The following is a 22,745-nucleotide window of genomic DNA, read 5'->3' on the forward strand; positions in this document are numbered from 1 at the left end:
AACAGATTTCCCTCCCCTCCTTTGTTTCTTTTTTTTATTCCTTCTTTTTTCTCTCCCTCCAGCCGAGAGTCTCTAGAGAGAGCTTGCCTCCAAACGTTTCTAATCTTCCCCCTCTTTCCTTTTTGCTCGATCTCCCTCTGAGGGAAAGTTGCCAAGAGGTTTTCCTTTTTCTTTCTTTTTTTAAGTCTGCTCCCTTTCTAATATTGCACATGCTTCCACCTTGAGAGATACAAACGTATCTTTTCACATTGGAAAGAATTTTGGCCATCCTTTAATATTTTTTCTTCCTAAATGATCACTCCCTTCGTGAACAGACCTTCTAAATGGATTTATGCGCTCATAATTATTTAAAAATCAAGCCTTTTATTAGGGGTGGACCCACTATTCGGCCGAACAAATATTCCTTAAAGAAATTTGATCTTTTAAACCTCGACCAATCGCATCAACTTGGATACATCCCTAACGCTGGGCGATTGCATATTGAATATTTTACGGGCCCCACTTTCCAACTTGGCCGAAAATGCACGAAAATCATCAAGAAATGGCGGGCCCCCTGTTCGCTGAAAGACGATCTAAAACCGTCCATTTATACTTCTCAAATTAATCGCTTCTCATAAGTTATTTTTATAGGATGACCTTTAAAGAAAAGGTGAGCCCCCTTACATCGGATCAAAATCGGCTTGAAACTCATTTTTCATTAAAACAACATGCGGGCCCCCCAGGTTGATCCAAATTTAAATAAATGTTCAATGCGGGTCCACCGACGGGTCCAAGTTCTCTCTTGCTCGGATTCTCGCAAACAACCCCTCTCAACAATTATCAGGACGACGCAAAACATAACAGAAATAACCAAAAAGATCGAGAAACCATAGGGGACGGACACCGAAATGGAGAATACTGACAAACTGACAGTGAAACACTAACTTCTTTGTTGATTAAGGCGGAGCAAAATGGGGGTGTCTACAAAAACTCGCCGACGTGCAATCCGATCCGATTTCTTTCTCTTTTTCTTTCTTTGTTTTCACCATTGTGGAGAGAGAGAGAGAGAGAGAGATAACTGAGAGAGAGTGAGAGTGAGTGAGAGTGATTGAGAATGAGAGAGATAGAGAGGGCGTGAGAATCCGAGAGTGAGAGAGAGCGAAACAGAGAGGGAATGATAGGGAGAGTGTGAGAGAAACCGAGAGATGGAGAGTGTGAGAGAGACCGAGAGATGGAGGGTGATAAGGAGTGCTCTGTTTTTTTTTTTTTTATGGGCTAGAGAAGGTGAGAATGAGATGCAGAGGGGCTGTTGAGGGCTTGAGAGGTTGAGAGTGAGAGAGTTGATGGAGATGACAGAGAGATAGAGACAGAGAAGGATTGAGATAGAGAAATAATGAGGGAATGAGGGAATGAGAGTGAGCGAGAGTGAGATCGAGAGTGAGCGAGAGTGCACTCTGTTTTCTTTTTTAGAGCAAGAAAAAGAGATAGAGATATTGAGATTGATACAAATAAAGAGATTGAGAGTGGGAGAGATTGAGAGTTTGAGAGTGAGAGAGATCGAGAGAGATTGAGAGTGAAAGAGATAGAGAGGGAGTGATATACGGCCCTCTATTTTTTTCTTTATTATTTTTTGTTTGTTTTTGCTTTGGCTTTGGTGGGCTAAAGATGGTGAGAGAGACAAAGAGAGATGGAAAGGCTCTAGATGGAGAGAAGATGCCGAGAGGGCTGTGAGATGAGAGCTTGAGGACTTGAGAGGGTGAGAATGCTAGATCTGTAGCAAGGTCGGCTCTGTCCAAAAAACGTGAGTATTCTTGAGGGAAGGTTGCCAAGAGCTTCTTTTTTTTTTGTTGTTTTTTCCTTCTTTTTTTTTTCAAAGGTCCATCCCCTCTTGAATTAAGACCGATTCTCCCTTCCTATTTGTGAAAGTTTCCTCCTCAAAATCTTTTTCCTTCCCACATTTAGTGTCTTGCTAAAAATCATCCTCCAGGAAAAGAATATCCGGACATTGTTTCTAGAAATAGAGAGGGCTATGTCGACAAATTCAAGGCTGCTCTCTCCCAATCATATTGTTGATCTTTTTCATGAGAGAGCCATTGTTGTAATGCTTCCCAAAATATCAGCCCAAACATATCTCTTTTCCAAGTAAAACCTTCTTTAAGATAATTTTAAAGTGGGCCCTACTTCATAGCCGAATTTTTGATCCTCCTCAACAACTCGAATTTTCATCTTTGATAAAAAAACATTTAAAAGGCAACAGTGGGCCCTAATATGTCGATTGTACCCCCCTATTCTCATAGATGATCTAAACTGTCCATTTAGATGGGCCACATGGTGCAAATCGGTTATACATTCAAAGCCGCTTCTATAGGCAAATTTGAGCTATCAAATTAATGGGGCCGCGACGCAAACAAGTTGTACCTCTAAATCCCGAAATCTTTTTTGTTTTTAATATCAATGCAGGGCGCACTTGCTTGATCTCATTCTAACCGAAATGTCCAATGCGGGCTCATCCAGTGGGTCCAAATTCTCTCTTGCTTTGATTCTTATGAATAACCCTTCTCATCACTTAGCAAGACAACACGAAGCATGACGGAAATGACCGAAAAGATTTAAAAATGTAAGTGACGGACGCGGAAAGGAAAGACATTAGAAAACCGATAGAAGAACACTAACTTCTTTGTTGATTAAAGCGGAGCAAAATGGGGGTGTCTACAACACCTCTCTTTTGCAAATAACATCAATATCACCTCATTTGCTACTTGCACAAACTTGACTCGTTTTATTTGCCAATTCTTGTCGATTTTTTATGAAATTCTGCAGGAACCTTATTAGGATTCTAATCTACCCTAGAGCCAATTATGGGACACTAATTCACTAGTTTGAAGGATTTTTATTCAAACATGGGTTTAGGGTTCGATCAAAATGGGGTGTTTACAGCTACCTAAGGACGACCATGTGTCAATAAACAAGCACATCACACACATTCATTATTATAATTACCCATTCATGTCATGAAATAAATCTTTATTGATTTGAAAATGTCATTCTAGTGGCTTTTTCAGGGCATATTCTCTAACAGAGTTCCCATCCAATTTCGAAAGCCTGGATCCAGTAGAGGCAGGGGTGCTAACAGGTTTAGCACCTAACATAGAAGTACATTCCAAAAGGTCCATAGCAAATTTGTGTTGAGTTTTGTAAATGTAATCTTTAGTCCTTGTGACTTCGATGCCAAGAAAATAATGAAAAGGGGCAAGGCCTTTGAGGTCAAATCTAGATGTGAGAGTGGGTATGAGTTGAGAAATGCTATCCGAATCAGTGTCAGCAATGATTATATCATCTACATACACAATTAAAAACACGAAGCCTGTACAGAAGTGCCGAATGAAAAGTGTTGTGATAAAACCCCTCTTCTACGCGATCTGAGATTTCAATGGCAAAGTAAAATGAAAGAATAAACACAAGCAATCACACAAAGACAAAGATTTACGTGGTTCGGCAAAAGCCTACTCCACAGCAGAGGCGACGAGAAAATCCACTATAAGATTTAGAGATTACAAGAGAAGATTTGTCTCTCTCTCTCTCTCTCTCTCACCAAACCCACTAGAAACCCTAGCACACCCTTTTCGCTTTCTTTTGAGCCCTCAACCCTCTTTACAAGACCTGCTCAGCAAATAAGCCCTAAAAGCCCCTTTATATAAAGCGGGCCATAAGTTACTCTTATCGGGCCGAAAAACACATAAAACGGGCCGGGCCAAGCCGCACAATATTTCGGACCCTAAACGGGTTTGAATTCAAGACACCCAACTCAAAAAATCTCCACGGGGCACTCACAAATTGCTAACACCAAGTCTAAGCAATGCTTGAACTTGGCCACATGAATAGGCTTGGTTATCATTTCTGTTGGATTCTCTGCGTACCAATCTTCTTCACATCAATATCTCTCTTAGACACAACTCTTCGAACAAAGTGGTACCTGACATCTATATCTTCGTCCTCTCATGATACATCTGATCTCTAGTCAGATGGATAACACTCTAGCTGTCACAATACACAACTGTAGACTCCTGTGGCAATCCCAGGTCACCAAGTAGCCCTCTCATCCAAATGGCTTCCTACACTGCCTCAGTCACTGCCATGTACTCAGCCTCTGTGGTAGACAACGCAACTATAGACTACAATATTGCCTTCCAACTAACAACACTACCAGAAAGAGTAAACACATACCCTGTCAATGACCTCCTCTGATCAATATCACCAGTATAATCTGAATCCGAATATCCACAAACATTTCTGCCAATACTACTGCTCCTGTCAAACACCAAACCAATATCTAAAGTTCCACGTAAGTACCGAAGTATCCACTTCATTGCCTACCAATGCTCTTTTTCTGGGTTCCCATGAACCTGCTAACAACACTAACAGCATGTGAAATGTCTGGGCGAGTGCAAACCATAGCATACATGATACTACCAACTGCACTCGCATATGAAACACGCGACATGTGCTCTACCTCCTCCTTGGTCTGTGGTGACAAAGCTGATGAAAGTCTATAATGGGCAGCAAGTGGCGTATTCATAGGCTTGTACTTCTGCATAGTAAAACGCTCCAGTACTTTTTCAATGTATTTCTTCTGTGACAAATATAACTTGCCTGCTTTTCTATCCCTCAAGATTTCCATCCCCAAAATCTTCTTTGCCGCACGCAAGTCTTTCATCCCAAACTCATCACTAAGCTTGGGTTTCAACTTGTTGATTACTAACATGTCTCTAGCAGTAACGAGCATGTCATCAACATATAACAAGTATACAAATGTCTCAACTGAGAGCCTCCTCAAATATACACAACTGTCATGCTCACTTTTGGTGTAACCGTTACTAAGCATGAAAGTGTCAAATCACTTGTACCACTACCTAGGCGACTAATTCAGGCCATATAAGGATTTCTTCAAACTACAAACAGGGTCCTCCTTTCCCTGGATAACAAACCCCTCTGGCTGACGGATGTAAATTTGCTCCTCAAGCTCACCATGCAGGAAGGCTATCTTGAAATCAAGTTGCTCTAACTCTAAGTCAACCAAAGCAACCATAGCAAGCAACACTCGGATAGAGCTATGTTTCACAATAGGTGAGAACACTTCATTGAAGTCCACACCTTCTTTCTGACCTGGAGCGGAGCCAGGAATTTACACTTGGGGGGCCAGGCTAATTTACACTTGCCTGCATTGGGCATTGGGGAGGGGGGGGCATGGCCCCCCTCATGCTATATGTGCCTTCGCCCCTGTTTCTGACTATAGCCCTTTGCCACTAAACGAGCTTTAAACTTCACATCATCAATCCTTGGGTTTCCCTCCTTTTTCTTGAAGACCTACCTGCAGCCAACAACCCTTTTACCTTTAGGTAATTTCACAAGCTCCCAAGTCTGGTTTTTATGAAGAGATTCAATCTCCTCACTCATAGTTGGCAAATCTTCTTACATTAAGATCAGGTTGCAAACTATTGAAGTATTACACTACAAATGGGTTCGGAATTAACATCATGCACGATTGTCCTCGATTTGTAATAGCCTTTCCCTTTGAGAGTTGAGCCAATGTGAACAACCCACAACCAAAGTTAGGTAAGTTAATGATGGGCTGTGAATCATTTGAATATTACCCTTGTTTTGGATTTTGAAAACTAATTATGGGTCTCAAAATCGATTCTCCAAATAAAATACAAACAGGGCTATATCGTAAAAAAGGGATTTGCTAGGGACCATCGCCATAAGGCATTTTGTGGGCAGACTGTTGCATAAGGGAGCAGCCACCTCAGACAAAATCTGTTTATAAGTGAGCCTAAGTGGCTGCTTTCTCATGCAACAACCTTTCTGGGAAATGCTTTCTGCTATGGTCCCTAGCAAATCCCTTGTAAAAAAAGAAGCCACTTGTTTAATCATACATCTTTAATATTAGCAGCCACTTGTTTAAGCATCCCAAACTCATCTTAATTGACCGTTAATAGACTTGCAAGGGAAAACAAAACAGGAATGACCAAAGTAACCTTCACAAATTTAATGACCAAAATACCCCTCATTAAGGGTAATCTATACTTATATATAAAGCTGAATGTGGTACACTGTGGTGGTGCCACGTGGCACCCCCTCTGCATACCGCATTCAGCATCGAGAAAATTAAAATCGCTTTATAACATCCAGAAAATTAAAAATGCTTTATAATTAAATAAATAACTAAAATTGGAAAAGCCTGTTAGTCTTTTCATATTCTCTAAAATTGGAAAAACGTGTATATCTATCCATAAACTCTAATAACTAAAATTGGAATAAGAAAAGAGATTTGATGGCTAAAATTTTGGTAACTCACTCTGGGGTTCCTCAGCATCCACGTGGAATGTAAAAAGTCGGAATTCCAATAGTCTTTATACGTCTATCCCAAACGTTATCTTTTCCTTCGATTTCGTGATTTTCTATTTTCATTTCCGTGGAAAAAGCAACCACGTTTAGGTTTCCTCTATATAGAAGAGTCAATTTATTCTCAAAAGTCTCCTTATTCGTCTCTCTCTCTCTCTCTCTCTCTCTACAGAAGAGTCAATTTTTCCTCAAAAGTCTCTTATTCATCTCTCTCTCTGAGCCACTCCAATAGGTGTATTTCTTCCAACATTGTCACCTGCATGCATCATCATCCAAAATATGGTTGGAAACACACGGGTGTCCGTGGTGATCCTGATCAACATGGCTGTTGGGAAAACCAGGATATCTAGCTTTGGATGATTAACTGTTGGACAAATTAGATGTTGTCCAGTAGGGTCTGATATATGGCTTGATTGAATCCAGAAATTAGAAATGTAAATAAATCAGTACTTAGCTTTTGTAGAAAACGTTTCTGTAAAACAGATCGAGAAGAAGAAGGCTGAGTCGTGCCACTGGTCACTCTCCTTAAGAATCGTATCCGCCCCCTACCGGTGCAAACCGGGATCCGCGAACCGATGCTCCAAGATAAAACAACCAAAGTTGGCTCCAGTCCACGTGCACTACTTTGAGATTTGAAACGGTTTTGCAATTAAGGGGTGTATCTTTATAAAAAAACATGGGGTAAAAAGAAAAACCGTTTTTGGGCAATAAAAATAACCTTTTTTATTTAATACCCAAACCCGGACCCGGACCCCGGACCACGGACCACGGCCACGGCCACGGCCCGGCGAGGCGAGGCGCGCGCGCGCGTGTGTGTGTGTGATTTACATATGGGCTTGTGCTCTTCTAAAAGCCCAAGACCCAACAAATTCTAAAGCCCCTTGAAGGCTCAAGCCTTTCTCCAACTCTCCATCTTATATGGATGAGAAGAATTTTCTTCCAAAGCGATGTGGGACTATTAATTTGCCTTTGGTTTTGAAAACACACCACAAGCACACTCACCAAGATCTTGGGTTCAAGTCCCCACACATGCAAAAGTCTTTTGCTTTAAAACAAGAGAGGGAAACTTAATTTGAATCTTCCCTCCAAATTTTTAAACAAAAAGAAAAAGCATCTTTGACTTTTCAAATCTTTTATTATTATTTTTGTTCAAAAATTCTAACAATCCCTCACAAGATTCAAAATACAGTTGAAAATTGAAAACGGAAGTATCTGAGCACATTAGAAAATAGAGTGGATTCATACCGGTGTCTTTTGGACTTCAACCGATATTTAGGATAAACAGATTACGTTACCGAGTACGGGTAGAGTTAGACTCCTTCAACCTTTCCTCGTGGGTGTAACTGACTAACCTGTTATCCACACTGTACATTCGATTCCTTGGTGATTCATTCACAGTTTTGGAACATTTTGGCCTTATTCCCCTCTTGATTCTCATGAATGTTCTAGAGAATTACTCGTTAAATTCTCATAGGAAGCGGCCTTACCTCCACATTCACTTAGGTCAGTCATCAAGTATGCACTACAAGTAACATACCACCCAATACAGGTTATGATCTGATTAAGAGTCTATAACTCATCATCTCTCATTTGCAGTGAACACTATCTTTCATCATTTTGCATTTAGGAGTAGGGGGTGATAGTGTTAACAAACCATCCGGTGACTTGTTAGTACCCATTGAACCAAATTCCAGGGATCTCCTTTCACATTGGTTGGGTGTCCATCACTAATGGTTCATGCCACGAGCTTTAACCCCATTCCTTGCGATGTCTCATAAACCACCTTGTTTATCTGTGGCTTTGTCAGAGGATCTGCCAGATTCCTCTCCAACCTTACAAAGTCGAGTGCTATTGTTCCCTCACTCAAGTATTGCTTTATCAAATTATGCCTCAGGCGTATATGCCTTCTTTTGCCATTATAGGTCTTACTTTTGGCCTTGGCTAAAGCAGCTTGACTATCACAGTGTAAAGACACTGATGGAACCGGCCTTGGCCATAAAGGCACATCTGCCATAAAATTCCTAAGCCATTCGGCTTCAGCTCCTGCTAGGGCTAAGGCTATAAATTCCGCTTCCATAGTGGAACTTGCACTACAAGTTTGTTTAACCGATTTCTAAGAAATCGCACTACCACCAAGGGTGAATACATATCCACTGGTAGACACTGAATCTCTTGAATCAGAGATCCAATTCGCATCACTATAGCCTTCTAAGACAGCAGGATACCACTTAACATGCAGTCCAAAGTTTATTGTACCCTTTAGGTACCTTAACAACCTAGTCAAAGCCTGTCAGTGTTCATGTCCTGGTCTATGAGTGTGTTGACTAAGTTTTTCAACTGCTAGAGCAATGTCAGGTCTAGTACAGTTCATCAAATATGACACTGAACCTATAATCCTTGAGTATTCCTTTTGGGATACCATCTCACCTTTGTTTTTCTTTAGGTGTACCTGACAATCTAAAGGTGTCTTTGCAGGTGAACTATCATATTGTCCAAATTTCCTTAGAATGCTCTCTACATAATGAGACTGAGACAATATTATTTCATTTTCTTTTCTGATGATCTTCATCCCTAAGATTACATCAGCTTCACCCATATCATTGGTTTCAAAGTTTGACATTAAAAATCTCTTAGTAGATTTTATTATGTCCAAATTAGTACCAATAATTAGTATATCATCTACATATACATAAAGTATTACACCTTTATCCCCATTAAACTTACTATAAACACATTTGTCGGATTCATTTATCTTATACCCATTTGTAATTAAGACACTATCAAATTTGTCATTCCACTGTTTAGGTGCTTGTTTCAAACCATACAGTGACTTAATTAGTTTACAAACTTTGTTTTCATGACCAGACACAATGAATCCTTCAGGTTGTTTAATGTAAATTTCTTCTTCTAAATCTCCATTTAAGAAAGCTGTTTTTACATCCATTTGATGTATTACCAATTTATGAATAGAAGTTATAGCTAATAATATCCTAATGGTGGACAACCTAGCAACAGGAGAATAGGTATCAAAATAATCTATCTCATTTTTCTGTCTAAAGCCTTTAGCTACTAGTCTTGCTTTAAACTTGTCAATTGTCCCATCAGGTCTTAGTTTCTTTTTAAATATCCACTTGCTATCTAGTGTTTTTGTTCCAGGTGGAAGGTCCACTAGTTCCCAAGTGTGATTTTCTATTATGGAATCTAATTCACTTTTAATAGCTTCTTTCCAAAATACAGCATCTGGAGATGTTACAGCTTCAGAGTAAGTTACAGGATCTTTATCTATTAGATAGGTGAACATCCCATCTCCTAGATTTGTTTCTTTTCTTTGTCTTTTACTTCTTCTGAGTTCTTGAAACTCAGAATCCAATTCCTTTTCATTTTCAGGTTGATTTATTGAATCATTACTAGGTTCTTTAGGAATTTCTTTCTTCATAGGGAAGTGATGTTCAAAGAACTCAACATCCCTAGATTCAATTATAGTGTTATATTCAAGGATATTTTCAACTGATTTCAAAATTAGAAATCTGTAGGCTGTACTATTTTGAGCATATCCTATGAATACACAATCACATGTTTTAGGTCCTAGTTTTCTTTTCTTAAGTTCTGGTATTCCAACCTTAGCCAAACAACCCCAAACTCTCAAATGAGATAAACTAGGCATTTTGTTATGCCACAGATCATATGGTATTTGACCCTTTTTCTTTGGAGGTATCCTGTTATATATATAACAAGCTGAAAGAAGTGTGAAAATCCGATGTAGGGGGTCCCAAGTTATAATAGAAATGGCAACTATGAGGAGGGAGAATACGGTTGTTTAAGAAAGCTAGAATTTACCAATTTGAAAAACTTAAACCGATTAAGAGATCAAAAATAATATTTTAAGCATACAAGTTAAATCTAATGGTGCAATGCAAATGAAAGAGCAAAGAGATAGAAAGAGTGCACCCGAGATTTAAAGTGGTTCGGTCCTCAAACCCGAGGCCTACTCCACTCCACCAACCAAACCCGTTGATGGCTTCACTATTTGATCTTCTTAACCTTGGCGAAGATCGGTGCCAATTACAATTGCTTTAACCTTGGTGGCAATCCTCACCACGGAGAAAAAGGGCTCCGCTTCTCCGAATACTCGCCCGAATACAAATCTTGAAAGATGAAAGACAGAACTAAAAAATCCCTTCAATAGGGTTACAAAAGATGTACAATTGAGAGCCTATGATCCAAATCCTAGAGTTGGTGATGAGAGGCACAATTGAAGCTTGATTCACTCTTGGGTATTCAAATGAAGTTTAAGAGTGTTAGGATTGATCGTTTGTATGTTTAGAACACCCATATTTATAGGAAAAACAAAATATGACCGTTCAGTGGCATTACGGTAATTCCAGCAAAATTCCAAACGGCTCTTTTTCAGACCGTTGGAGTGTTCTCGGAGTTCCGAGAATAATTCTCAGAGTTCCGAGAATTCTCGGAGTTCCGAGAAAAAAATCTCGGAGTTCCGAGAAGCCTCACAGAAGTTGGAAAAAGTCTACTGGACCATTTCTCGGAGTCCCGAGAATAATTCTCGGAGTTCCGAGAATTCTCGGAGTTCCGAGAAAAACTCTCGGAGTTCCGAGAAGCCTATGCAGAGCAGATTTTCAATTCTGTTTTTGGGCATCCAGTTCTCAACCAAGATGGGATTGCTATGAGGGTTCCAGGGTGTTGGAACTCCACAAATACAATCACTTGTTTATTTAGGGTGTGTGAGATTACTTTAATTATGCCTCTAAAAACCTAATCTAGGTTTGGATCAATTTCATTAAAAAATGGTCTTCAATATTAATTTCTTCATGTCTTCAAGTCTTCATGACTTCTTGCTTGATGACTTTGGCCTTCCAATTAGTGGTCCAATGTGGGCTTCTTGGCCTTCAATCCAAGCATCCTTGATCTTACTTTATCAAGATCTACAACTTAGACAAACAAACACATTAGTGATAAATGATCACTTGTGTATTGGAATCATCAAAACAAGATGGGAATGCCAAGGTAAAAACCATTGGGCTTACAATCTCCCCCTTTTTGATGATGACAAGCACAAGAGATTTACAAATCAAAGCATATACTCTTTTCACATTTTTCTTACACTAGAGACTTTACTCTAGATTCTTCTCCCCCTTTGTCATCAACAAAAAGAAGGGGTAAGAAAAACAAGGGTTTAAAATTTACAATTTTAAAGCTCCCCCTTTTTCAAAGAAAAATTCAATTTTAACTCCCCCTAGTTAAAATAATTTTACAATACAAGAGGGGTTATCAAAAAAAACATACAAATGAAATATATTCAATTTTAAGTTCAAAAACTCCTAATCTACACAATATGAATATCATCATATGGGGGTTTTGGGAACCCAAGATTTCTTGGTCCCACATCTAGCCCTACTCTTGGATGCACATTGGAATTGGTAATGACCATTCATTCTACAAAATTGGCATCTAACAAGAGGGTTAGATACACTAGTCCTATCATGATAAGCATGTTGAGGTCTAAGACTAGTTTTACTTAGGATTATGTCAATAATTTTATTTCCATTTAGAAATCCATGTAAACATAATCTAAGTCTTTCATTTTCATTATGAAGATGGGATGTTTGAACTAAAAGCTCATTTCTTTCATCTTCATAAGAATTGGAGGAGCTTGCCATATTTTGAAATTTTAAAAGTTGGCAAGTTTTCTCATCCAAACTACCCTTAAGGGTATTAATCTCAAGTTTATGATTTTCAAGTGTAACTTGTTCTTGAGATATGGAAGAAGATAAATCACTTTTCAAAAATTCAAGTTCTTTTTCTAACTTTAAAATGGATTTTTTAAGAACTTTGTTTTTGGAAATTTGGGTATGCAAGGTTTCACATAATTCATCATAAGGTATGCTATCACTTTTACTACTAGATGAAGAATATGAGGGGTTAGAGTTTACCTCAACTTCATGGGTGAATGTCATGAAGCAAAGATCATCTTTTTTATTTTCTTCCCCTTCACTTGAGCTTTTGCCCGATGTGCTTAACGCATCCCAACCGGCGGCAAGAGCCTTATGCTTCTTCCAATCCTTCTTACCCTTGTACTTAGAGGAAGTTGATTTTAGAAGTGGACAATCAGGTCTTTTGTGTCCTATCTTCTTGCAATTGAAGCATCTTAAGGCTCCATCAACATCACTTTCTTCTTTCTTTTTCTTATCTTTCTTATGCTTCTTTCTCCACAAGCTCTTGAATCTTCGTAAAGCTTCTTCTTCGTCACTATCCGCTTCACTTGATGAGTCTTCCTTGGAAGCCTTGAGTGCTAGGGATCTAAATTCCCTCTCCTTCTCCTTTGGCTTCTTTTCCTCTTGTCGGCTAGTAAGGAGCATCTCATGGGTGATGAGAGATCCTACAAGCTCCTCTATGGTTAGTGTCTTGAGATTTTTTGACTCTTGAATCGCGGTCACCTTTGGATCCCAATGGGGAGGAAGAGACCTAAGTAACTTACTCACAAGCTCATCGTTAGGATAAGATTTACCAAGATTAGCTAGTTCGTTAGAAATAATAGAAAAACGAGTATACATTTCCGAAATACTCTCGTTTGGACTCATTCTAAACATTTCATACTTGCTCTTTAACAAGTTTATTTTGGAATCCTTGACTTGTGATGTTCCCTCATGGGTAGTTGCAAGGGTATCCCAAATAGTCTTGGCGGAATAAAAAAGAGCAACTCTATTAAACTCCTCGGTAGCTAAGGCACAAAACAAGGAATTTATTGCTTTGTAGTTCAAATTAGCTTGCCTTTTCTCTACCACATTCCATTCTTCAAAAGGTTTGGAAGGTACATTGTATCCATTTTCAACAATGTACCAAAGTTCCACATCTATCGAAAGAAGATAGATGCGCATCCTTGTTTTCCAATGTCCATAGTTTGACCCATTGAAGAAAGGAGGTCTAGTTGTGGAATGGCCTTCCGGAAGTCCGGTTCCAATTTGGTGTGCCATTTCACAATTAGAAGTTGCCAAATAAAATCTTTCCCTAGTTAGATTTTGAAATAACTTTCACAAAAAATTTTAAAATCTTTTAAGAGCCAAGGCTTTGATACCAAGCGAAAATCCGATGTAGGGGGTCCCAAGTTATAATAGAAATGGCAACTATGAGGAGGGAGAATACGGTTGTTTAAGAAAGCTAGAATTTACCAATTTGAAAACTTAAACCGATTAAGAGATCAAAAACAATATTTTAAGCATACAAGTTAAATCTAATGGTGCAATGCAAATGAAAGAGCAAAGAGATAGAAAGAGTGCACCCGAGATTTAAAGTGGTTCGGTCCTCAAACCCGAGGCCTACTCCACTCCACCAACCAAACTCGTTGATGGCTTCACTATTTGATCTTCTTAACCTTGGCGAAGATCGGTGCCAATTACAATTGCTTTAACCTTGGTGGCAATCCTCACCACGGAGAAAAAGCGCTCCGCTTCTCCGAATACTCGCCCGAATACAAATCTTGAAAGATGAAAGACAGAACTAAAAAATCCCTTCAATAGGGTTACAAAAGATGTACAATTGAGAGCCTATGATCCAAAACCTAGAGTTGGTGATGAGAGGCACAATTGAAGCTTGATTCACTCTTGGGTATTCAAATGAAGTTTAAGAGTGTTAGGATTGATCGTTTGTATGTTTAGAACACCCATATTTATAGGAAAAACAAAATATGACCGTTCAGTGGCATTACGGTAATTCCAGCAAAATTCCAAACGGCTCTTTTTCAGACCGTTGGAGTGTTCTCGGAGTTCCGAGAAAAAAATCTCGGAGTTCCGAGAAGCCTCACAGAAGTTGGAAAAAGTCTACTGGACCATTTCTCGGAGTTCCGAGAATAATTCTCGGAGTTCCGAGAAAAACTCTCGGAGTTCCGAGAAGCCTATGCAGAGCAGATTTTCAATTCTGTTTTTGGGCTTCCAGTTCTCAACCAAGATGGGATTGCTATGAGGGTTCCAGGGTGTTGGAACTCCACAAATACAATCACTTGTTTATTTAGGGTGTGTGAGATTACTTTAATTATGCCTCTAAAAACCTAATCTAGGTTTGGATCAATTTCATTAAAAAATGGTCTTCAATATTAATTTCTTCATGTCTTCAAGTCTTCATGACTTCTTGCTTGATGACTTTGGCCTTCCAATTAGTGGTCCAATGTGAGCTTCTTGGCCTTCAATCCAAGCATCCTTGATCTTACTTTATCAAGATCTACAACTTAGACAAACAAACACATTAGTGATAAATGATCACTTGTGTATTGGAATCATCAAAACAAGATGGGAATGCCAAGGTAAAAACCATTGGGCTTACAAAGTGCTTCCCTCCACAAGTTCAAGGGTAAACCAGAACTTATCAACATAGCATTAAACATGTCCTTTAATGTTCTGTTCATTCGTTCTGCTATACCATTTGATTCAGGTTGGTACGGGGCTGTGGTTTCATGGATAATACCATTATCATCACAGAACTTAGTTATAGAGTATTCTGTACCTCTATCTGTTCTAAGTCTTTTAATTCTTCTATCTAACTGATTTTTCACTTCATTTTTATATTTGATAAAGGCTTGTTCAGCCTCATCTTTAGTTCTAAGAAGATATACTTTAGTGTATCTAGAGTAATCATCTATAAAGGTCACATAGTACCTTTTACCTCCTCTAGATTCAAGATTTCTAAAATCAGCTAGATCACTATGAATTAACTCTAATAAGTCAGATTTTCTTTCAACACTAAAGTGAGGTTTCTTTGTGAATTTTGCTTTCAAATCATTCGAAAATGGTCTCTTATTCTCTTTGAGCATCATACAAATGTGATGTCTCATTTCCACGAGCTTCGTATAAATACGGTAATTCATTCTCCCTGAATCCATTTGAAAATGGTCTATTCTCTTTGAGCATCACACAAATGTGATGTCTCATTTCCTTGGAATCCGTATAGATACGGTATTTCATTCTCTCTGAGTTCATTCGAAAATTGTTTCTATTTCTCTTTGAGCATCATACGAAGATGGTGTCCCATTTCCTTGAAATCCGTATAAATATGGTATTTCATTATCTCTGAGTCCATCTTGAAAATAGTCTCTTATCTTTCAACATCATATAAATGTGATGTCTCATTTGTTGGAATTCGTATAAATACGATTGATTCATCCTCTCCAGGCCCATTCGAAAATGGTCTCTTACTCTCTTGAGAGTCGTATAAATATGGTATCTCATCCTTTTTCAGTCTATTCAAAAATAGCCTTTTATTCCTCTTTGGGATCCATACAAATATGGTTGCTCATTCCTTGGGAAACCGTACAAAGACGGTGTCTCATTCTGATATCTCATTCCTTGAGGGCCTGTACAACTACGGTGTCTCATTCTTATTGAGTCCGTACAGCTACGGTCTCTTAGCCCTTCGAACCCGTACAAATACGAGGCCTCATTCTTTTTGAATCCATTCGAAATGATATCTCATGTCCTTTGAACCCATACAAATATGGTATCACATTTTATCTGAGCCCGTTCAAAAATGATACTTCGTTTTCTTTAAAAATCTTTCGAAAGTCATCCATCATTCTCTCTAAGACCATTTGAAAATGGCATCTCATTTCCTCTGAAACCGTTCAAAAATGGTATTCCTTTCCCTCCGAAAATCCGTTTGAAAATGGTATCCCAGTCCTTCATCGCCCGTTCGAAAACGGCGCCGCATCATAATCATCTTTTGTTCTGAATTGCAAGATTTTTGCACCCAGACTAAATCCGATCCTCCGTTATTCTAAAGCTGCCATCTCATGGTGTTTAGAGTAAATGATTTTTGATAGATGTTCAAATTCTAGGATTTCATCTAGGGTATTGCACTATATTAGATTGCATGCTTTCACATTTAGGTTGCATTTTGTCTAGAGAGTCATTTGTTGACAAAACGCTGCGCAAAATAGTGTTGTCACTTTTGTTTTGGTATTCAATGACTACGTCATCTCTACCAAAGAGGGGCATCTGTAGACACCCCCATTTTGCTCCGCTTTAATCAACAAAGAAGTTAGTGTTCTTCTATCGGTTTTCTAATATCTTTCCTTTCCGCGTCCGTCTCTTACATTTTTAAATCTTTTCGGTCATTTCCGTCATGCTTCATGTTGTCTTGCTAAGTGATGAGAAGGGTTATTCATAAGAATCAAAGCAAGAGAGAATTTAGACCCACTGGATGAGCCCGCATTGGACATTTCGGTTAGAATGAGATCAAGCAAGTGTGCCCTGCATTGATATTAAAAACAAAATGATTTGGGGATTTAGAGGTACAACTTGTTTGCGCCGCGGCCCCATTAATTTGAAAACTTAATTTTGCCTATAGAAGCGGCTTTGAATGTATAACCGATTTGCACCATGTGGCCCATCTAAATGGACAGTTTAGATCATCTATGAGAATAGGGGGGTACAATCGACATATTAGGGCCCACTGTTGCGTTTTAAATGTTTTTTTTATCAAAGATGAAAATTCGAGTTGTTGAGGAGGATCAAAAATTCGCCTATGAAGTAGGGCCCACTTTAAAATTATCTTAAAGAAGGTTTTACTTGGAAAAGAGATATGTTTGGGCTGATATTTTGGGAAGCATTACAACAATGGCTCTCTCATGAAAAAGATCAACAATATGATTGGGAGAGAGCAGCCTTGAATTTGTCGACATAGCCCTCTCTATTTCTAGAAACAATGTCCGGATATTCTTTTCCTGGAGGATGATTTTTAGCAAGACACTAAATGTGGGAAGGAAAAAGATTTTGAGGAGGAAACTTTCACAAATAGGAAGGGAGAATCGGTCTTAATTCAAGAGGGGATGGACCTTTGAAAAAAAAAAAAAGGAAAAAAAAAAAAAAGAAGCTCTTGGCAACCTTCCCTCAAGAATACTCACGTTTTTTTGGACAGAGCCGACCTTGCTACAGATCTAGCATTCTCACCCTCTCAAGTCCTCAAGCTCTCATCTCACAGCCCTCTCGGCATCTTCTCTCCATCTACAGCCTTTCCATCTCTCTCTGTCTCTCTCACCATCTTCAGCCCACCAAAGCCAAAGCAAAAACAAAAAAAAATAATAATAAAGAGAAAAACAGAGGGCCGTATATCACTCCCTCTCAATCTCTCTCTCACTCTCCCACTCTCAAACTCTCAATCTCTCCCACTCTCAATCTCTTTATCTGTATCAATCTCAATATCTCTATCTCTTTTTCTTGCTCTAAAAAAGAAAACAGAGTGCACTCTCGCTCACTCTCGATCTCACTCTCCCTCACTCTCATTCCCTCATAATTTCTCTATCTCAATCCTTCTCTGTCTCTATCTCTCTATCATCTCCATCAACTCTCTCACTCTCAACCTCTCAAGCCCTCAACAGCCCCTCTCCATCTCATTCTCACCTTCTCTAGCCCATAAAAAAAAAAACAGAGCACTCCTTATCACCCTCCATCTCTTGGTCTCTCTCACACTCTCCATCTCTTGGTTTCTCTCACACTTTCCCTATCACTCCCTCTCTGTTTCGCTCTCTCACTCTCGGATTCTCACTCCCTCTCTATCTCTCTCACTCTCACTCACTCTCACTCACTCTCACTCTCTCTCTCTCTCTCTCTCTCTCTCTCCACAGTGGTGAAAATAAAGAAAGAAAAAAGAGAAAGAAATCGGATCGGATTGCACGTCGGCGAGTTTTTTTCGGATTCTTCGGCTCTTGGATTCGGTGAGGATCTCGACCAAAGGTAGGTGCACTATTCTCAGATTTTTTCAGAATTGTTCTGTATTTTGTTATATATTTTCGCATGGTTTTAGCATTAAATTGTATTTAATTCAATATTATATGGGTATGCTCAAAATCATGTTTTACATGAGTGTTTAAGTCCGATTCGTGTCGAAGTTTAATACAATGATCTGTTTAAGTAGACTAAAAGAACCATCGGATCGGATTGGACATTGGATCAAAGGATTTTGAGAATTCGAGTGAAGAATGGAATTTCATTTAAAATAATGACTGAGAAATTAAGAAATTGGAAAAAATAGCTATTTCAGCATGATCTATTTTGTGGGATTACAAATTTTTTTTATATTCATCACATCAGAACAATGTTAAAGGACATTTTCCGAAGTCGTAATTTTCTCAAAAATCATGTTTTAAAAATAGAAAACTCTTCAAAAATATCTTTTTGAAGAAGAAAAATAGAAAATATACCAAATAGATTTTAAAATTAATGAAATTTCGTGAAAAAATAATATGATTCTGATATATTCTACCATGAATTTTTAATAATTTTAGGATTTTATTTGATATATTATTTGATATGTTCTTTGAAAACAATCAGATTTTATGAGATTTTTTATTAACATCAAATCATAATTAAAATTTTCAAAATTTTTACCGTAATCTTATATTCCATATTTCATGCTGCTATAAAATTTTCAATTGCTTTAGAATTTTTTTCCTAAGAGATGTAGTGTAAATTCATAATCTGGTCTGCAAATTAAAAAATCCGAATTTGATAGTAAATGGTACCTAAAATTCATGAAACTTTCGTAGCGTACTACGCTCACTCATATATTATTATTATAGGAATTTCAATGAATTTAGATTTCTATTTCTAAGAGTTTCTGTGTAAATTTAACAATCTGGTCGTATTGTTATTAAATCAAACATTAATAACACATTAATACAAAAACCTATGAAAGTTTTCCAGTAAGCTATATTCATTCCTATCTTGTTACTGTAGAAATTTCAATTTATTTCAAATTTGTTTGCAATGAGTTCATTTGTAAAATCATTCAGGTGGTCTGAAATTGATAAAATCCATTAAAAATTGGAATTAATCAAAATCATTATAAAAATTTCTAAGGAACCTTAAATTTCTGTCACATATTCATTCCTTAATTCACTGAAACAGAAATCTTAGGAGTCTTAGATTTCCTTTGTAGAATGGCCCTACTAGGATAAGTTTCGATGCGAAGGATGCAACCATAATCATATCCCAATTGCAATCGATCCTTGACAATTTGAGTATTTAAATTATAGCATGTTATTGGCTCCGAGGTCTACTGTCCACGGAAATCCTGAGAAATATGCCAGGCAATAAGGTGCTATAACTTAAGTATTAAATTGCGCAAGGGAAGAGCGCACGATTCCCTTCCATGGATGCGATTCGAGGCCGAAATTGGCGAACCATAGAGCCTTTGGTATTCCTTAGATGTTTAGGTACTGAAAATCCTTGAAATCTGAAATTCATTAACTACAAGAACTTGAATCAATTCATCTCATGTCTTTCGGAACCGTTGGATTACGGTTTCCGTCATAAGAACCATTAGAGCCCTATTTAGGAACACTTACGTCATGTCGTGTCCTAGGTTTTAGGGAGTCCTAGGTGTTAGGGAGTCATAGAGTTAGGAGTCCAGCCTCATCACGGATGTTTGCTATGGATAGCAACCGTGCCATAGGTCTAGTTACACTAGTCACCCAATCTTTCCCTAGGATGAGCCTAGTTACCTAGGGTGTAGGTTAACCTGCATTAGTCTAAGGGACAACTTGCACTTAGATAGGATCATATAACATCTTAGATGGAGTCCTAGGATAATAAAATCTTCAACTTGAATTCAATAACTTCTTTTAAAACTGTTGAAACGGTCAATCTAGTCTAGATCGATGTCCTAGATGAGTTAGGCATAAGTAGCTTAGCTTAGGTGCACCGAACTACGTCGACTCTGATCCCAGTGAGGCTTGGGTACGTAGGCAGGTTGGATGCTTGATGGCATACCAATCACGAGTCGGATCCACAACAAATTGTGGGGTTTTGTATATTGATTTTCTTGTAAATTCTTAATTAGATCACTTAGGACTTTCCATGAAATTAGAATTTTAGGAGAGCATTCACTTAGAATTAATTCAAACAAATTAAGAAATCAAGATACACATTTAGGTTCTACATTGAAATTAGATCATAGGATGCATGTCACATAGTTAGCACACTAACATAGAGTTAAATGAGCCATTTAAAAGAAATTCAAAGGAGTTAACTTTTGGAATTGAAGACCGATTATCGGGTAGGAATGGTGCATGTAGTGGATAACTCCACATACCTTCCATTCTTGTAACCAGGTAACGAGTCTAGATTTCTGGTTAATTATGGGTCCTAGATCCCACATCTAGGTAGCGACTCTGTCACTCTCTTTTGTGTGGAATTTGAATTACCTTAGTGATCCCAAGTTCACATAAAAGACGAATTAAAATCAATAATAAAAGAGCACACGCCAATCGCATGGGTACGAGAGACCAAGAGAGAGCGTGGCGGCTCGCGCCCCACCCCTCTCGCGGGATCGGGTCCCATAGGTGTGATATCTGACATGGGTGTTTCAATGCCAACCTTGAGTGCAGTAAAGTGGAGCCAAATACTTCCCCCATATTCTACTCGAGTCATTCCCCTTGAAAGATAAGAATAGTAGTCATAATACACTGAAAAGGTGGTTGTCTAGGGTAAGAAGAGGGGTGATTTATCAAGGTTGAGGTTGCCCAGAGAGGAAATAACATTTGTCCAAAGCAAAAGAATGGAGTGTGGATTATCTACAGTGAGGTTGGCTGAAGAAAAAAATGGAGAATACGATTAATGGGGCTGTCTTGAAAGGATTAGGGGTTCAAATATACCATTTCCCTATAAAAGGGGATCGATGGCCTTATTTGGAGGGGGGCCTTCATTTTCCAAAAAAAATTAGAGAGAGTTAGAGAGAGATTGAAAGAAGCTCAAGCCCTAGTTCTCTTTTTCTCCTTTCTCACTCTAGCCAACCTTCTTCTCCGGTCAGCTTTTCTGGCAATTTCACCAGATCCCCTTAACTATAGAGAGGCGATGTTAGACATCGATGCAATCAAATGGTTAGATGCTGTGAAATCTGAAATGGGCTCTATGTATTCCAACAAGGTCTGGATTCTAGTTGATCCACCAGAGAGTATTAAGCCCATTGGATGCAAATGGATCTTCAATTGGAAGAAAGGCCCTAATTGAAAGCTGGAGACCTACAAGGGTTATACTCAAAAGTGCGGAGTTGATTATGAGGAAACCTTTTTGCCTGTAGCTATGTTAAAGTCCATTAGGATTTTGTTGGCTATCGCTGCACATTATGATTATGAGATCTGGCAGATGGACGTCAAAATCGCCTTCTTGAATGAAAACATTCAGGAAGATATTTATATGGTCCAGCCAGAGGATTTCGAGGCTGCTGGAGAGGATAATTAGAAAGTGTGCAAGTTGCAGAGATCCATTTATAGATTAAAGCAAGCATCTCGCAGTTGGAATCATCGTTTTGATCAAGAGGTCAAAGAGTTTGGCTTCTCCCGAAATGTTGATGAGGCTTGTGTATATAAGAAGGTCAATGTGATTGTTGTAACCTTTTTGGTTCTATACGTGGATGACATTCTACTCATTGGGAATAATGTAGGAATGTTATCTAACACAAAGTTTTTGCTCTCCAGTACATTTGCAATAAAAGATCTGGGTGAAGCTTCTTATATATTAGGACTTCAATTGTTTAGGGACTGAAAAAGTAGGAAGCTTGGGCTATCACAGAAGGCTTACGTTGACAAGATATTGGCAAGGTTTAATATGGCAGATTCCAAGAAGGGATTAATCTCTTTCAGGCATGGAATCAGGCTATCCAAGAAGATGTCTCCAAAGACATCTGAGGAGAAGCAAATGATGAATAAAGTTCCATATGCTTCGGTTGTGGGAAGTCTTATGTACGATATGTTCTGTACAAGGCCAGATATCTGTCATTCTGTAAGTGTGGTTAGCAAATATTAGTCAGACCCAAGTCCAGAGCATTGGACGGTGGTTAAACATATTTTTAAATATCTTAGGAGAATCAAACATTATTGTTTAGTTTAGGGGGCAGACGAGTTAGTCGTTTCAGGCTTTACCGACGCGGATTTTCAGTTTGACGTTGATGACATGAAGTCTTCTTCAGGCTTTGTTTTTACTTTGGCTAGTGGAGCGATATCTTGGAGGACTTGTAAACAAGACACCACAGCAGATTCTACCACTGAAGCAGAATATATCACCGCCAGTGAAGCTGCGAAAGAGGCAGTATGGCTGCGAATGTTTATGGATGACCTTGCCGTCGTTCCCTCTGTTGAGAGACCAATTACGCAGTATTGTGATAACAGCGGGGCTATTGCTCAAGCAAAGGAACCAAGGTCTCATCAGAAGTCCAAGCACGTCCTTTGGAAGTATCATGTGATACGGGAGATCATAGAGAGAGGTGATATTGCCATAGCAAAGGTGGCTTCAGCAGATAACGTGGCAGCTCCTTTCACTAAGTCCCTTAGTCAAAAAGTGTTTGACAAGCATGTGGAGGGAATG

Source organism: Tasmannia lanceolata, unplaced genomic scaffold (genome assembly GCF_043159265.1).
Source record: "Tasmannia lanceolata isolate RefF3 unplaced genomic scaffold, GAP_Taslan_0.1 ptg000024l, whole genome shotgun sequence".
Classification (NCBI taxonomy): domain Eukaryota; kingdom Viridiplantae; phylum Streptophyta; class Magnoliopsida; order Canellales; family Winteraceae; genus Tasmannia; species Tasmannia lanceolata.